Raw genomic sequence first — 18,481 nt, 5'->3', positions numbered from 1 at the left:
AGAAGAACCACATGGTCCTCTCAACTGATGCAGAAAAAGCATTTGACAAAATCCAGCATCCGTTCCTGATTAAAACGCTTCAAAGTATAGGGATAGAGGGAACATTCCTGAACTTCATAAAATCTATCTATGAAAAACCCTCAGCAAATATCATCCTCAATGGGAAAAAGCTTGCAGCCTTCCCGTTGAGATCAGGAACATGACAAGGATACCCACTTTCACCACTCTTGTTCAACATAGTATTAGAAGTCCTAGCAACAGCAATCAGACAACAAAGAGAAATAAAATGTATCCAAATTGGCAATGAAGAAGTCAAACTTTCTTGATATTTCAAGACAACTTTCTCTCCTGGTTTGTTTCTTGCTTCTTTGGCTTCTTCTTCACTCCCTTCTTGATTTGCAATTCAATCAGTCCTCTATCTTTTCATCTTACCCCACCTACTCTCCCTGGACCACTTCATCTACTCTTTTGTCTTCAATTACCAGCATTATCCTTTATGTTATCATAAACATTAGCATCAAGTCCTTTTGTGGATCTTCTTAGCAAAATCATGTCATTTCTACCTCCACTCAAATCCACTCCCTCTTCTCCATTCTCTTGCCACTCCCTAATTTCTTTCTCATCACTTTTAGATTTTTGCTACTGTTCTGTTTTCAGCTTCGCTTCTATAAAATCCATTCTGCACAGTGCTATAGACCAAAAATATAATTTATACCATGTTGTTCCTTCAATTCAAACTTTCTGTAATGTCCATTACTTGCATGATAACACACAAAATAATTTACAAAACCTTATGCAAGGCTCTCCTTATACAAGTCCCTTTACGCCCTGGCCCTCTCTCTACCTCTCTAGCTCCCATCTCCCTTTATGCCATAATTCAAATTCCATTTCATAGAAAAGCTAAATTTTTCCAAGTTTCCACTATGATCTCTTTCAGACATATATTTTTTCAGAGTAGAACCTCCTTCTTACCTGTCCTTCCTACCTGTGCTTCTCTATATTCTTTGAAACTCAGGTCAACTAGAAACCTTCCTAGTCAGTTTTCTCTGACCCTTCCGAGTCTAGCTAAGTACCTCTCAAAAGTTTCCTGTGTAGTCTGTTCACACTTCTGTCTTAACATTATTCAAACTATATTGGAAATGTGCACTTGATGTCATCTCCATAAACTATACTCTCTGACCTTGTGGGTGCCTATAGAACAAAAGGTTTAAAAGAAAATTCTGTCTTCCCAGTACATAACTTGAACCTGGAAGGTACTAGGTACTCCGTAATGCCTAGAATAACTTAATACCTCCAACAACATTCCTACTAGTTTCTTCTTTATGGGTACAATTTATGGCTATACATTTCCATTTGAAGGTCACCACTTTTTGGAATACTCTATGGTAGTCACAGCATTCCTGTTGTTTATGACTATAACTTGGGAGAAGACATGGCCATTTTCTCCCAAAATCCCTCCCATTTTTACAGCACCAATCCATTCCTCTTTGATGGTAAAGATGTTCCCGTCTCTTTCTACCTTTCCTAATACATTCACCCTCTATATAACACAAATGCCAGTGAAGCAGATTACAAACTTACCAGATGCTCTCCTTTAGAAGAATAATATATCTAGCAGAGTTTAGAGCACATGCCCCCAAGAATGTTTAAGATCTTAGATTCTGAACTGGTTTTTGAATGTAGATTAGAAAAATATCATTGATGTCCATCTTCTGGCTCAGCAAATATGTAGTAGTACAGCCCAACAATATCTCTCCTGTTTCTCCATTTATTACCAAACAAAGTCTCTGTCCCTCTGTATATATCCTCCTAATACATTGCTACTTTTCAGAAGACTGTCTTGGAGAGTGACATTTTTGTACCCACATAGTCCTGCCCTCCCTTTTTCCTCTTCTTTCTCTTCTTCCTACTCCATTGCTGCTGTTTCTTCTCTCTCCTCTTTTTCTTCTTCTCCTTCTCTTCCTCCTCTTCTTCCTTCCCCTCCTTCTTCTTCCTCATCCATCTACCCATCCATGTATTTATTTTATTGAGGTATAATTGACATTCAGTTCTATAGTAACTTGACATGTATACACTATAACTGATCACCACAATAAGTCTAGTTCATCTGTCATCTTACAGAGTTAATACAACATTATTGACTATATTCCCCCTGCTGTATGTTGCATACACATGACATTTATCTTATAACTGAAAGTTTGTTATTATTAATCCTCTTCACCCATTTTGTGCCCACTCCCACCATCTCCACCCCCTGCCCAGCAACCACCAATCTGTTCTTTGTATTTATGAATCTGGATTCTGTTTTATTTTTTAGATTACACATATAAGTGAAATCTTGTGGTATTTGTCTTTCTTTATCTGACTTATTTTACTTAGCATAATACCCTCAAGGTCCATCCATGTCTTCACAAATGCAAGATTTCATTCTTTTTATGACTAAATAATATTCCATCATAATATATTCTGAATAATAAAAATTACATATATACTATTAAATGAATATATATATATAGTCATCCATTCATTCATTGATAAACACTTACTTAGGTTGTTTCCACATCTTGGCTATTATAAATAATGTTGCAATGAACATAGGGGTGCATATATTTTTTTAAATTAATGTTTTTGTTTTCTTCAGACAGATACCTAGTAGTGGAACTCCTAGATCTTACGGTAACTCTAGCTTTAATTTTTTTTTTTGAGGAAACCCCTACTGTTTTCTGTTACAATTACATTAATTTACATTTCCACCAGGGTTCTCTTTTCTCCACATCCTTGCCAACAGTTGTTGTTTCTTGTTTTTCTGATTTTAGTTGGTCCCAATAATTTATTTTTGTTTTTGTTGCCCTTGTCTTTGGAATCAGATCCAAAAAACATCACTAAGACCAATGTCAATAAAATTACCACTGTTGTTTTCTCCTAAAAGTGTTATGGTTTCAGGTCTTAGATTCAAGTCTTTAATCCATTTTGAGTTAATTTTTTAAAGATTTATTAATTTATTTTAGAGAGAGAGAGAGTGCACAAGTGGGGAGAGGGTCAGAGGGAAGAGAATCTTCAAACAGACTTCCACTGAGCACAGAGCCTGACATGGGGCTAAATTTCATGGCCCATAAGATCATGACCTGAGCCGAAACCAAGAGTTGAATGTTCAACTGACTGAGCCACCAAGGCACCCCAAGTTAATTTTGGGTATGGTGGGAGATAGTGATCTAGTTTCATTCCTATGCATATGGCTTTCCAGTTTTCCCAAGACCATTTATGGAGGAGATAAATGTTCTTTCCCCATTGTATATTCTTGCTTTCTTTCACATAAAGTAATTGACCCTATATGTGTCTGTTTAATTCTAGACAGTTCTCCATTGCTTTGTGTGTCTTTATGCCAATACCACTATACCACAGATATAATATATACTATATGCTGGCACTATATACTGGCACTATATACTATATACTCTGGCGCTATATACTATAGCTTTGTAGAATAGTTTGGCACTATATACTATATACTATAGTTCTGGCACTATATACTATAGCTTTGTAGAATAGTTTGAATCCAGGGAACCTTTTACCTCCAACTTTGTTCTTCTTCCTCAAGATTGTTTTGGCTATTAAGAGTCTTTTGTGAAGAATTTGGAATTATTTGCTCTAGTTCTGTGAAAAATTCCATTGGCATTTTTGCATTGGATATGTATATTGCTTTGAGCACTATGAACATTTTAACAGTCCATGAACATGAAATATCTTTCCATTTATTTGTGTCTTCTTTAATTTTTTTCACCAGTATCTTATGGTTTTCAGTTTATAGGTCTTTCAACTCCTTGGTTAAATTTATTCCTAAGTATCTTATTCTCTTATACATAATTGTAAATATGATTGTTTTCTTGGTTTTTCCTTCTAAATTTTTATTATTAGTGTATAGACACACAACAGATTTTTATATATTAACTTTATATCCTGAAACTTTACTGAATTTATTTATTCTAATTTTTTGGTAGAGTATTTAGGATTTTCTATATATATAGTGATATAGTGATGCATTATTTTCTATATATATATAGTCATATAGTGACAGCATTGTTTCTTCCTTTCAAATGTTCATGTCTTTTATTTCTTTCTCTTTCCTGATTGCTTTGGCTAGGACTTCTAATACCATTTGAATAAAAGGGGGGTAATAGGCATTCTTATTTTGTTCTTGATCTTAGAGAAAAGCTTACAACTTTTAATCATTGAGTATGATAGCACCTATGGGTTTTTCATATATGGCCCTTATTATGTTGAAGTATATTCCTTCTATAAACACTTTGTTGAGAGTTTTTAATCATAAGTTGATGTTAAATTTTGTCAAATGCTATTTCTGCATCTATTGAGATGATTTTATTATTTTAATCCTTTACTTCATCAACGTGTTATCTTATATTGATTGATTTGCAAATGTTGAACCATTCTTGTATCCCTGATATAAATCATACTTGATCATGGTATATGATCCTTTTAATATACTGTTGAATTCAGTTTGCTAATATTTTGTTGAGAAGTTTTGCATCTATCTTCATCAGGGTATTGGTTTGTAATTTTCTTTCTTGTGGTGTCCTTGTCTGGTGTTGGTATTAGGGTGATGTTTGCCATGTAAAATGAGTTTGGAAGTTTTCCCTCCTCTTCAATTTCTTTGGAAGAGTTTGAAAAGAATAGGTATTAAAGCTTTGAATGTTTGATAGAATTCGCCAGTGAAGCCATCTGTTCCTGGACTTTTTTTGTGGGGGAGGTTTTGATTACTGAGTCAATCTCTGTAGGTCTAGTTGTATTTTCTATTTCTTTACAGTTCAGTATTAGAAGACTGTAAATTTCTAGGAATTTATCCATTTTTTCCAGGTCGTCAAATTTGTCATCATATAATTGTTCATAGTAGTCTCTTATGATCCTCGTATTTCTGTAGTATCAGTTTTAACCTTTCTTTAATTTCTGATTTTACTTACTTGAGCCCCCCTCTTTGTTAGATCTGTTAATTTTGTTTATGTTTTCAGAGAACCAGTTCTTAGTTCCACTCATCTTTTCTATTGTCATTTTAGTCTCTATTTCATTTATTTCCACTCTGATCTTTACTATTTCCTTCCTTCTAAATTTGGGCTTTGTTCTCTTTTTTTGTTTTCTAGTCCCATTAAGTATAAAGTTAAATTTTTTTATTTGATATTTCTCTTGTTTCTTTTTTTTTTCAATTTATTTATTTTCAGAAAAACAGTATTCATTATTTTTTCACCACACCCAGTGCTCCATGCAAGCTGTGCCCTCTATAATGCCCACCACCTGGTACCCCAACCTTCCACCCCCCCGCCACTTCAAACCCCTCAGATTGTTTTTCAGAGTCCATAGTCTCTCATGGTTAACCTCCCCTTCCAATTCACCCAAATTCCCTACTCCTCTCTAACGCCCCTTGTCCTCCATGCTATTTGTTATGCTCCACAAATAAGTGAAACCATATGATAATTGACTCTCTCTGCTTGACTTATTTCACTCAGCATAATCTCTTCCAGTCCCGTCCATGTTGCTGCAAAAGTTGGGTATTCATCCTTTCTGATGGAGGCATAATACTCCATAGTGTGTATGGACCACATCTTCCTTATCCATTCATCCGTTGAAGGGCATCTTGGTTCTTTCCATAGTTTGGCGACCGTGGCCATTGCTGCTATAAACAGTTTCTTAAGGTAACCCTGTATTGCTATGAGCTTCCCTCTTAGAACTGCTTTGGCAGCATCCCATAGGCTTTGATACATTGTTTTCCTATTTTTATTGACCTGCAGGTATTTTTAAGTTTCACCTTATATTTCTTCTCTGACCCAGTAGTTGTTCAGTAACATGTTGTTTAATTTCATATTTGTAATTTTTCTACTTTTCTTCTTGTACTTGATTTCCAGTTGTATACCCTTATCATCAGAAAAGATGCTTGATATGATGTCAACCTTCTTGAATTTATTGAGACTTGTCTAATGGCCTAACATATAATTTATCCTGGAGAATGTTACATATGCCCTTGAGAAGTGCATTCTGCTGATGCTGGGTGGAATGTTCTATATATACATATTAAGTCCATCTGTTCTAATGTGTCATGTTAGACCAATGTTCCTAATTGATTTTCTGTTTGGATGATCTATCCATATGTAAATGGAATATTGAGAGTCCCTATTTATTATTTTATTGCTGTCATTTTGTCTCATTAGGTCTGTTAATTTCTGCTTTATATATTTTGGTACAATTATGTTGGTATGTATACATACTTACAAGTGTTACATCTTGCTGGATTGACTCATTTATCACTATGTAATGTCCCTCTATGTCTTTCATTCAGTTTTTATTTTAAAGCTTATTTTGTCTGATAAAGCCAGATTTTTCTTCCATTTCCATTTGCATAGAATATCTTTTTCCATCTCTTTACTTTTAGTCTCTGTGTGTCCTTACTTCTGAAGTGAGCCTCTTGCAGGCAGTATATAGAAGTGTCGTGTTTTGTTTTGTTTTTATACATTCAGCCACTTCGTGTTTTTTGATTGGAGAATTTAGCCCATTTATTTTTAAAAGTAATTATTGATAGGTACATACTCGTTGCCATTTTGCCAGTTGTTTTTGACTGTTTTTGTAGTTCTTTGTTTTCTTTTTCTCTTTCTTTCCTTATGGTGTGATGACTTTCTTTAATGTTGTGTTTAGATATCTTTCTGATTTTCTTTTGTGTATTTCCTATAATATTTTGCTTTTTGGTTACTGTGACTTTCACATATATCATTCTATGTATATAATAGTCTATTTTAAGTTGATAGCAACTTAAACCTGGACACTACCCAAAACTCTACATTTTATCCCTCCCCATTTTATATATTTGATGTCACTTTACATCTTTTTATTTTATGTGTCCCCTATCTAATTTACTGCCCTTTCTTTTCCTCTTCTCCCCTTGGGACCTCTATATTACAAATGTTATTCTGCTTGATGTAATATAGAAGTTTCTCAAGTTATCTTAATATTTTTATTTTTTTAAAAAGATTTTGTTTATTTATTTGAGAGAGAGAGAGAGCATGAGCAGGGGAAGAGGGAGAAGCAGACTCCCTGCTATCAGGGAGCCCAATGCAGTGTTCGATCCCAGGACCCTAGGACCATGACCCGAGCCAAAGGCAGACACTTAACCATCTGAGCCACCCAGATGCCCCTCAAGTTTTCTTAATTTTTTAAAGTTCCCTTTTCTTTTTGCTGCTCTGTCTGAGTGAGTCCCATTGCTTTATCTTCAAGCTTGCTAGTCCACTCTTCTACTTAATCCAATCTACTATTGAACCCCCCTGGAGTATTATTCAGTTTGGTTATTGTATATTTTAGCACTGTGACTTCTATTTGGTACTTGCTTATGTTTTCTATCTTTTTTTGAGATTCTCACTTTGTTTACCTGTTCTTTTTCTGAGTTTGGTGAGTATCTTTATCACCATTACTTTGAATTCTTTATTCAAATTCTTTACCAGGTAGATTACTTATATTCATATTATATAGGTCTTTTTCTAGGGTTTTATCTTGTTCTTTTGTTTGGAACATATTTCTCTGTTTCCTCATTTTGTAAACCCTCTGTGTTTGTTTTTATGTATTAGGTGAAACAGCTACCTCTCTCAGTCTTGAAGAAGTGACCTTGTTCAGGTGATGATCTTTCTCACTCAATCTTGTCCAAGTTCTTTGTTGTCTGTCAAAGCTTTGTGATTGTCTAACTGGCTGATTTATTCTTGATATTCCCTCATTGTTGAGGATGTGCCAAGTCTTGTCAGTGATTCAAGGAAAAAAATCTCATTTGGAATCTAGTTTCTGGCTGATCAGAAGCAAGGCCCTTGGGCAGCAGCTCTTAAAGTATGCAAATATATAGTGTCCCATGGGTCACAATTATGACCTTTGCTGGTCTCCAGACCAGAAGATCTGGTGTCCCCTGGGGCTCAGCATGATGAGCATATAAGCTCCTTTCTGAAAAGTTTTGTCAAGCTGTAGAAAGGCCAAAGGTGTGCACACTGCTTACACTCTCTGAGTGTACCTTTTAACTTCCGTATGTGTGGGAAACCTAGAGACTGTCTCTCAGGCTGAAGCTCCAGGATAAGTAAATAGGACTTTTTCACAGGAAGACCAGGTTGTGTTTTAGTCTACATCTGTGCAGTGCCCAGGGGTGGTGGACTGCCAAGAACTGTCTTTCCAATTGCTACAGTTCTGTGGAGCTCTGGAGCACCAGTTCTCTTGTCCACCAAGGCCAAGTAATCAAGGTTGTCTCCTGTGTAAATTTCTCATGCCAGTTAGCTTTGTAAGGCAACTAGAAAGTGTTGGGAGTGGGCTCGCTCACCATCTTCAGAAAGGCAGCAGGAAAATGTCCTCACTGTCTAAGCCTGTGGGCTTCAGCAGTGCAGCTGGAGAGTCCCTTGTCTGTGTGCACTCTTCAGCTTTAGGCTGGGAGTGGGAAAATACCACAAACATTTGTGCTTGCTAGCTCTTTTTAGGGGGCATAGAGAGTGCTGCAACTGGCCATGTTTCCTGCCCTCAGCAAGTGCCATGACCATTCACCCCTTATATATCCCAGCAATGCAGTGGGAGGGTGTCATATCCAAACTTGCTCGTCTGTGCTAGCAGCTATGTGGAGAGCGCACAACAGCATCTGCTGGTGCCTCCATGTTCAGGGAGCATCTCGACCATCCCCTGCCCCTCCGGCTGATGTTCCCAGGCCAGCAAATGAAGTCCCCTCAAGTATAGTCTAGGTGACTTTCAAAGTGCTATTTTTCACTTGGTCTCAAGAATAAGACCATATAAGAGGCCTCCAAGAAGGGAATGTCACTTTCCTATAGTACATTGCAACCCCTGGACATCTCTCCCATTGGTTTTCCAAGCCACACATTCTGGGGGCATGTCTCTTTGATGCATTTCTCAGGGACCAGGGTGTCTAATATGGGCACCAACCCTTTGCTCCTCTGGGAGAAGGATCTCTCTGTGAAGGGCTTTTTTGTTTGTTTTTTGTTTTTTGGTTTTTTGCAAGAATGTGTCTCTACCTTTCCTCCCATCTTGATGTGGTTCTTTTACCCTTTGTTATGGAGAGAAGTTCATCTAGTTTTCAAATCTTTTTCAGAGGGAAACTATCCATATGTAGCTGCAGATTTGGTGTATCTCTGAAGGAAGTGAGGTCATGATCTTCACAGGCTGCTATCTTGGACCATTCTTTCCCCTCCCTTTCTTGCCTTCTCTCCCTCTCTCTCTCTCTCTCTTTAATTTTCTACATGAGCTGGAGAATTGGTAACTAAAAGAAAGACTTTAGAAGTCAACTTTCTCATTTCATTAATGAGAAATATAGGCCCTTAAGGATAAAACGACTTGCCTACTAGAAGTAACATTACAGCTAATGTTTATTATGTATTTACTATGCTAAGCTCTCTCTGTGTGTGTGTGTGTGAGTCTATACACATATATATATACACAGATATATATACACACACTACCTTATTTTACCTTCACAACAATCCTATGGGAGAACTATTATTAGTATTCCTAGTATTCATAGATGAGGAAACTGAGGCCTGGGAAGATGAATTACCATGCCCAAAGTCACACAGCTTGTAAGAAGCAAAGCAGGGTTTCCAACAGAGGTTGCTTGACTCAAGAGCCATTTCTTTTGACTACCAAGCCCTGCTGCCTAATACTACAAGGCTAGTTATTTCTGCATTGGTTTTAAATATATTTTATTTTCATTTCTGATGGCTCTTAACTTGGCAATAGCTAAAAAATGCTGGCTAAGCAGTTAATGGGTTTAAGGGTTTATAAACAAACTATGCACTGTACAAAGGACCACCTATTTTAAATGTTAAGAATTTTTATGTAGTTCAAATTATCTGTACTGTGAGCATGGGTTTTCATATATTGACCTTCCTAGAACAAGACCCACCTGTTTTAGAAATAAGCAGTCCAGAAGATAGGAAGCGTTATTTGTAACTAAGTGGAAAATTCCCCCATGGCTATGAAGTTAAATTATAAAAGGACTGATTAAGGAAATTAAAGAGAGTGCTATTAGTCCTTTTAGTGCAAGCTCTGTTTGCCCAAGCCAAACAGTTGCCATTTCTGAACAGAAGTCAAACACCTGTTGCTTCAGAAAGGAAAATTTCAGACCTGGCTTTTCAGAGCTATGGCTGATAAGACCATGAAAAGCTTCCAAAAATTGACATCTGGGCCCAAACATTTATCTCCCCCTCTGCTTATTTTCTTTATCTGTATGTGTGCTTTAGCTGGAAACATAGATTATGACTCTAGCCCAGGACTCACTCCCTTCTTCATTTCTGGAAGAAGCACTGGTTTGGGTGTGGCTATTACAGACAGTGAGGGCCCTGTTGATCTGGTGAGTCTTGGTTCCTAGGAGGAAACGGGACAAGGTCCGCTCTTCTGGTCCCTCTGTTCAAGGCTCCCAGTCACTTGGATTCTGTGGACCCTCTTCCAATCCCTATTAGGCAGTGATTACTTAGAGAAAAACCATTTGCATAAGTCAGTTAATGTCTAGCCTCAGTCATTTGCTGCTGCTGGGCTGGATCTGTCCTCTCACAGGGCCATGTTGACCATGCTTTCATGCCATCTAGAGTAAGGACCTTTATTCCTGTCTTGAGAGCAAACCATCTGATGTACAAATCTAACCACTTTCTTGCCTACAGATGGCATCTCATCACCTGTAGCACCACCAACCCCAGTAGATTTTTATTTGAAGCAGGAGTGGCATCAGGATTCTGTATATTTGAATAAACTTCAAAGTAGTGTAGCTAACAATCCCTGTTTACCTGGAAATATATAGTAGGTATTGGCCAGGAGACATGGCTTTTGTGAGTATCATAGTCCGAGTTGGGTCATAATAAAATCTGAGGGGAATTTTTTTGTTCTGGGAATGGCTTTTGTTTTCTTAGAAACTCAAGGAGAAATATGAACACCCCATTTTCTCTCCTGTAATTTTTCCATTTTTCCTCAGGTCTGCTTGTCACTAAATATACCAGATGTGATAATTTGGGGAGCAAACTACGTTATAATACATTTTATGATTCTAAATTAATAAGATGGCTTTAGATCAGCCATGATCTCTAAAAGGCATGAAGTCATGGTCATTTTCCCTAAAAATGTGTTTTTTCTTTTAAGAGGATGTGGTAGGGTGTATTTTCTTCTCCTTCTCCTCCTCCTCCTCCTTCTTCTTTTTGTCTGTTCCTTTTATATTTCCAGAAGCTTTACTTTTCCAAATGAATGATTCTACTTCCAGAATTAAGAAAAAAATCCCAAGTTCAGGTGAACTCAGAGTGCTGGGTCTCCATTTACCCTGACCTTCTGGGGGAAACCAAAGAGACTCTTTGAGCTGCTGCTCTGTCAGAGAGCAGAGAAAAGCCTTGAAAGCTATAGGACCAGCCCTGAAGCAAAAGCCACTGGGAATTACCACATAGATCAACTGGTAGCACCAAAGGAAGAGAGTCTAGCATGAAATGGGTTTGTAGACCTTGACTTCACTCTCCTCTGAGAAGTGGGTTTGGCAAGAGTTGGAAATTGGTTAATGTTCAGGCTGCTGACTTTGCCCTCTGGACCTTTTGTTCTCACAACTTTTGTGTGACAGATCTGCTCTCCCTCCTCCTATGACAAAAATCTGTGATGAAGAGGAAGCCGGAATGTGGGAAGATCATGGCACTAGAGTTCTGGCCTGAGCATGTCCCAAGTGTCAGATCCAGGGCAAGTTATTTTTACCTTCTTAACCCCTGAGCCTTCTTCTGTAAAACAGATGTACTAATTTATACCTCAGAAAGTTAAAGTTTAAATGAGATCACATTTAAAAGTTTTAAAAGTTCCTGGCACATGTCAGATGTCTTAAGAGTCTTGGGTGGAGGATGCACAATTCTGAGCAGAGAGAAACCATGTGGAGGATCACCAAAGAGGTCAAGGATGCTGTACTCAGCCTGACACCTCCTTTTTCCCAGAGACTCTCCAAAACCTAGGACTCAACTTCTTATTCAGTGGCTCCTGTGACCCAGCTGAAAGTCAGGAGTTAAGGAGACTCTGAGGACTACTGGGCAGCTCTGGTTCTAGACTGAAGGGTTGTTCTTTAGGGCCCTTTCTTCAGTCCTCAGATCTCTCCCATATTTCGTGCTTACCTAGAGGATCTCATCTTTCCCCCAAACTTCCAGTGCATTCTATTATTTAAGCCTTTCCAAATCCAATTTCCAACTTGTCCTCTCTTCTAAGCCAGAGACAGATAGATCCCATATTTGCTGGAAAGCTCCACTATACCACAAGTATATGAGTACCCCAAACTCATGTCCAAAACTTAAATCATATTCTTCCTCTCTTACATTGACTCCTCCTCATATTTTCCCAATACAAGTCAATGATATCATCCTCTGCTCTTTCAGTGAAGCCATAAAATGAGGAATTATCCCAAACCTCCTCCCTGTTTTGTACCCCTTCATATCTAGTCAAACACAGAATCATTTATTTAAACACTAATTCAAGCAATATTTATTGAATGCTTGCTATGTGTAAGGCACCACACTGAGTGCAGGATAAAAAGCAGTGAACAAAATAAACATGGCTTCCATCATCTATGGGGAGATAGATATTAAATAAACATAAAATGAATTCATAGTTATAAATTCTTATAAGTGTTATGAAAGAAAAGCATGGTATGTTTTAAGGAGTACAACAAAGGGACCAAATTTAGATTAGGAGGTCAAGCATTGGGCACTCAGCAGAAATCTTTCAATAACAAACAACAGAAACCCAATTTGAATTAGATCAAGCAAAAAGGAAGAACTGATTGAAAAGATATTGGGGTAGCTCATAGAAGAAAGGAAGAACTGACCATCCAGATTTGGAAAAGGCATCAAGGGTGGATAATGAGATCCAGATCTGAACTCTCTCTGTCTTTGTTCCTCTTCTCCATGTCTCTCTGAGTTTGGCCTCATTTTCTTCTACTCCAGAAGAGCCCTCTCCACACATCAGAAAGTGTGATTCACAGCCAAGTAGTTCTTTGACCCAAGAGCAAGAGAGCCTTCCTCACCACTTCCAGACAGGAAAATCTGAGGAGAAGACTTACATTGACTCAGGGAATGGGATACTATGAAGTTGGTCCAGCCTGGGTCAGTACTTATCCCTGTTGCCAGTGAGGGCTAGTGCCTAAGAAGGAAAGGTAAGGTGAAGGGTGGTCTCAGAAGGCTGCTCTGAGAAAGTGATATTTAAAATGACATGAGACCTAAATGATAAGTAACATTTAACCAGGTAATAAGTGAGGGAAAAACATTCTAAACAAAGGAAACATCATTCATTAATACAGCAAATATTTATAGATTCTTGGACTATCTACACATTCCTGGACCTGGGTATAAAACTGAGAACAAGAAAGATACAATCCCCACTTTCCTGGAGTTTGTAAGTACAAAGATCTTAGGCAGGAAAAACTGGGTCTCTCAGAGGACTACAAGAGTTCAAGTGGCTAGAGGATAGTGAATAAGGAGAGGTCAATGAAGGGACACAAAGGAGTAACATGATCTGGTTTATATTTCTAAAATATCAATTTAACAGCTTTGTCAAAGGGATTGTAAAAGAACAAAAGTTTAAGGACACCAGTTAGAAGACTACTGCTATAAGTGGGGCAAGAAAGTATGTTAGCTTAGACTGAAAAGTCATGGAGAACAAAATGAATTTGAGACATCTCTATGAGTTAGAATAAAGAATACCTGCTAATAGATTGGGTCTCAGAGGAGGAATAAAAGAAAGGAAGGAAATAAAATGATCCCCACATTTCTGTCTTTCTTTTTTTTTTAATTTTATTTTCAATTTATTTATTTATTTATTTATTTATTTATTTATTTATTTTTTCCAATTTATTTATTTTCAGAAAAACAGTATTCATTATTTTTTCACCACACCCAGTGCTCCATGCAAGCCGTGCCCTCTATAATACCCACCACCTGGTACCCCAACCTCCCACCCCCCCGCCACTTCAAACCCCTCAGACTGTTTTTCAGAGTCCATAGTCTCTCATGGTTCACCTCCCCTTCCAATTCACCCAAATTCCCTATTCCTCTCTAACGCCCCTTGTCCTCCATGCTATTTGTTATGCTCCACAAATAAGTGAAACCATATGATAATTGACTCTCTCTGCTTGACTTATTTCACTCAGCATAATCTCTTCCAGTCCCATCCATGTTGCTGCAAAAGTTGGGTATTCATCCTTTCTGATGGAGGCATAATACTCCATAGTGTATATGGACCACATCTTCCTTATCCATTCATCCGTTGAAGGGCATCTTGGTTCTTTCCACAGTTTGGCAACCGTGACCATTGCTGCTATAAACATTGGGGTACAGATGGCCCTTCTTTTCACGACATCTGTATCTTTGGGGTAAATACCCAGGAGTGCAATGGCAGGGTCGTAGGGAAGTTCTATTTTTAATTTCTTGAGGAATCTCCACACTGTTCTCCAAAGAGGCTGCACCAACTTGCATTCCCACCAACAGTGTAAGAGGGTTCCCCTTTCTCCACATCCTCTCCAACACATGTTGTTTCCTGTTTTGTTAATTTTGGCCATTCTAACTGGTGTAAGGTGATATCTCAATGTGGTCTGTCTTTCTTTTTGAGTAACTGAGTGGCTAAAGGCACCATTTACTGAGATGGGAGACTGCAGGAGGGTTACATTAGAGTAGGGGAAATAACAAGTTTACTTTCGAACAAGCTAAGTTTGAGATGCCTATGTGACATCTAAGCATAATGTCAAGTTGTCATGTGTGAATGCATGTGTGTGTGTGTGTGCATCAAAAAGATGGCATATGAAATGGATGACCTCAATTAAGAAGAGTGTAGAACGAAGGAGGAGACTCAGGATGAGTCCTGAGGAGCTTCAACATTTAGAGGAAATACAGATGTGAAGAGAAGAATACCTGAGAAGAGGTGGTCAGAGACTCTAGAAGGAGAATGTGGTATAGGGGAGCTCAAAGAAGAGAATGTTTCAAGAATAGAGGGAGAATAGAGGGAGAAAAGGGGAACCTGGGTGGCTCAGCTGGTTAAGCATCTGCCTTTAGCTCAGATCATAATCCCCATGTCCTAGGATTAAGCCCCAAGTTGGGCTCTCTGCTTAGTGGGGAGTCTGCTTCTCCCCCCAACCCTCCCCAACTCATTCTCTCTCTCTCTTGTAAATCAATAAAATCTAAAAAAAAAAAAAAAAGAATAGAGGCGATCAGTGATATCATTGCAACTGAGGTCAAACAAACCACCATTTAAATTGCACTACTGGGTATTTACCCCAAAGATACAGATGTAGTGAAAAGAAGGGCCATCTGTACCCCAATGTTTATAGCAGCAATGGCCAAACTGTGCAATGGTCGCCAAACTGTGGAAAGAACCAAGATGCCCTTCAACGGACAAATGGATAAGGAAGATGTGGTCCATATACACTATGGAGTATTATGCCTCCATCAGAAAGGATGAATACCCAAATTTTGTAGCAACATGGACAGGACTGGAAGAGATGATGCTGAGTGAAATAAGTCAAGCAGAGAGAGTCAATTATCATATGGTTTCACTTATTTGTGGAGCATAACAAATAGCATGGAGGACATGGGGAGTTAGAGAGGAGAAGGGAGTTGAGGGAAATTGGAAGGGGAGGTGAACCATGAGAGACTATGGACTCTGAAAAAAAACATGAGGGTTTTGAAAGGGCGGGGGTGGGAGGTTGGGGTAACCAGGTGGTGGGTATTAGGGAGGGCACGTATTGCATGGAGCACCGGGTGTGGTACAAAAACAATGAATACTGTTACACTGAAAAGAAATTTAAAAAAATAATAGTAAAGAACACAAATGTAAAAAAAAAAAAATGTCTTTTAGGGGCGCCTGGGTGGCTCAGTGGGTTAAACCTCTTCCTTCCGCTCAGGTCATGATCTCAGGGTCCTGGGATTGAGCCCCGCATGGGACTCTCTGCTCAGCAGGGAGCCTGCTTCCCCCTCTCTCTGCCTGCCTCTCTGTCTACTTGTGATCTCTGTCAAATAAATAAATAAAATCTTTAAAAAAAATGTCTTTTAAATGCAGCAATGTAGAGGTTACTGGTGGCTGCAGCAAGAGCCATTCCAGGGAAGTGAGGTGTTGAGGTCAGAGAAAATGAATGTGACCCTTTAAAACCAGGAATAAGACAAAGATGTCAGTTCGTACTATATCAGTTCACTACTGTATTGGAGTTCATAATCAGTGAAGTAATACAAGAATAATAAATAGAAGGTATAAGAATTTTAAAGGGAGAAACAAATTAGTCATTTTTTGCAGGAGACATGATTGTCTATATGGACAATTGAAAATAATTTACTAATTACTAGAATGAAGAAAATTTAACAGGGTTGCTGAATATAAAATCAATATATGAAAGTATATAGTGGGTTTTTTTGTCCCACTCAGATAGAAATAATAACTTTTTGAAGTTAATATCTATAATAGCAACAACAACCCCAAACAGAAGGTATCCAAACTTGTGGAAGATCTTTGTGGGGAAAAAAATCTAAAAGGCAATAAAGAAGATCATGTTAATGATGAAAAACTCAATGCCAGAAAGATGTCAGCTTCCCTAAGGGATACTTGCTCTACCTTAAAAGGAAATTAAAAATATAAAATAAAATAATAAAATAAAATAGACATAGGTGCAGGTATATATGTAGATCTGGTGATAGACATCAGAGATTCCATGTGATCACAGTCACCTTTATTTTTACGGGCTGTTCCCACTCTTTAGAATCTCCTACCTTATATATTTGGCAAACATCTACTCATCCTTCAAAACCCTAAACAACTCTGATCACCCCTATTTTTTTCAGCCTACACAAACAGAATCATTCATTCATTATCTTTTATGGGCTGCTTCTGAATCTTCCAGTTGCTTCAATTATTGCTTGGGACATAGTACATTCTAATTATGTGTTTAAATGTCCACCTGGAGCTAGACTTGCAGCAGCAGAGCTTGTGTCTTAGGGAATGATCAGTAGGAAGTTTAACCAAGGAGCTTCTGAAAGGCCGGAGTAAGTTCTCAGTACTTTTGAATAATAGAGTGCTCAGACTCAACCCAAGACCACAGAGAAGATCCTGAGCAGATCATTTACCCTCTGGCTGTTCTTTTCCTCACCATCCTGATCTGGTCCCTGGGAGACTTGAAATAGCCTGAGAACCTGAGGGTCTGGATGTCAGGAACCCAGATATAATAGCATTCCGAGGATTAGAAGTCACAGATATCCTGCTCCAAAGTACTTCACTGCCTCTTTTGTACCAAAGAGACCATGCAGAGAATGACTGCCTTCTTCCCCAAAGGCCCTCTGGCCCTCACAGTGGATTCCTTGAAATGACTGACCAACCCATTGTTCACAGATTGAGAACTCTGTAAATGAGAGGTTGGGGCTGGCAGAGAACTTAGAGCCAGAAACCCAGACTAGCATGAATCAGAAATGGTGGAGGGCGCCTGGGTGGCTCAGTGGGTTAAGCCGCTGCCTTCGGCTCAGGTCATGATCTCGGGGTCCTGGGATCGAGTCCCGCATCGGGCTCTCTGCTCAGCAGGGAGCCTGCTTCCCTCTCTCTCTCTCTGCCTGCCTCTCTGCCTACTTGTGATTTCTCTCTGTTAAATAAATAAATAAAATCTTAAAATAAAATAAAATTAAAAAAGAAAGAAATGGTGGAGAGGAATCTCCAAGGTAGCAGCAATTAAGCAATGATGGAATGTGGTTTACTTGAGAAAACAACTTAATTTCTAGCTAAGTTTTCGACAAAAGTATGTATGTTATCCAGTCGGGAGCACCTGTATACCTTCTAAAGTTTTTGTAGTATAAATTCTGAATTTATATAATGGCCTTGACTTCCACATTCGAGGGCAGAGCTCATAATCTACATGAGGACAGGAAGTGATTTATAAAATTGTGCATTTAAACAGAGTTTTGCACATAATAGGACCCGCTAAGGACAAATTAATGGATGAATGAGTGAAGCAGAAGATACATGTAAGGTTTAAAAAGCTTATGCTTAAGTAAACGGGGGGGGGGGGTTCTCCTAAGCATTTTTAATAGCATTTTCTGATATCTCTTTCTTAAATGGATACTGAAACTCTAAATGTATTGTAGGCAATTTGCCTTAAAATGAGGCTAATGAGGATCTCTCTGCACTGGTTTCCAAGGGCTGGGACACAATTGATGATGAGATGCTGAGCAGAATGGCTCTCCAGAGGGATAACAAGATCTGTGTTTATAAAGCAAATATTCCCTGAGCATCAACATGTGCCAGGTTATTGTTCAAAGCTTTGGAAGTGAGCCACAGATAAGTCTTGAAGGGAACTACAATCTGATGTGGAAATAAACACACATAAAGATAAAACCGAAACAGGATTAAAGAGGAAACTGGAAATGCTGAGTGGGAGCTGAGCTTGTAATTGCCAGGCTTGGATTTCCAAAATGGACTCTATATT

This window comes from Neovison vison, chromosome 2, assembly GCF_020171115.1.
Source record: "Neovison vison isolate M4711 chromosome 2, ASM_NN_V1, whole genome shotgun sequence".
In the NCBI taxonomy this organism is placed as follows: Eukaryota; Metazoa; Chordata; class Mammalia; order Carnivora; family Mustelidae; genus Neogale; species Neogale vison.
Note: the sequence above shows the minus strand (reverse complement) of the source record.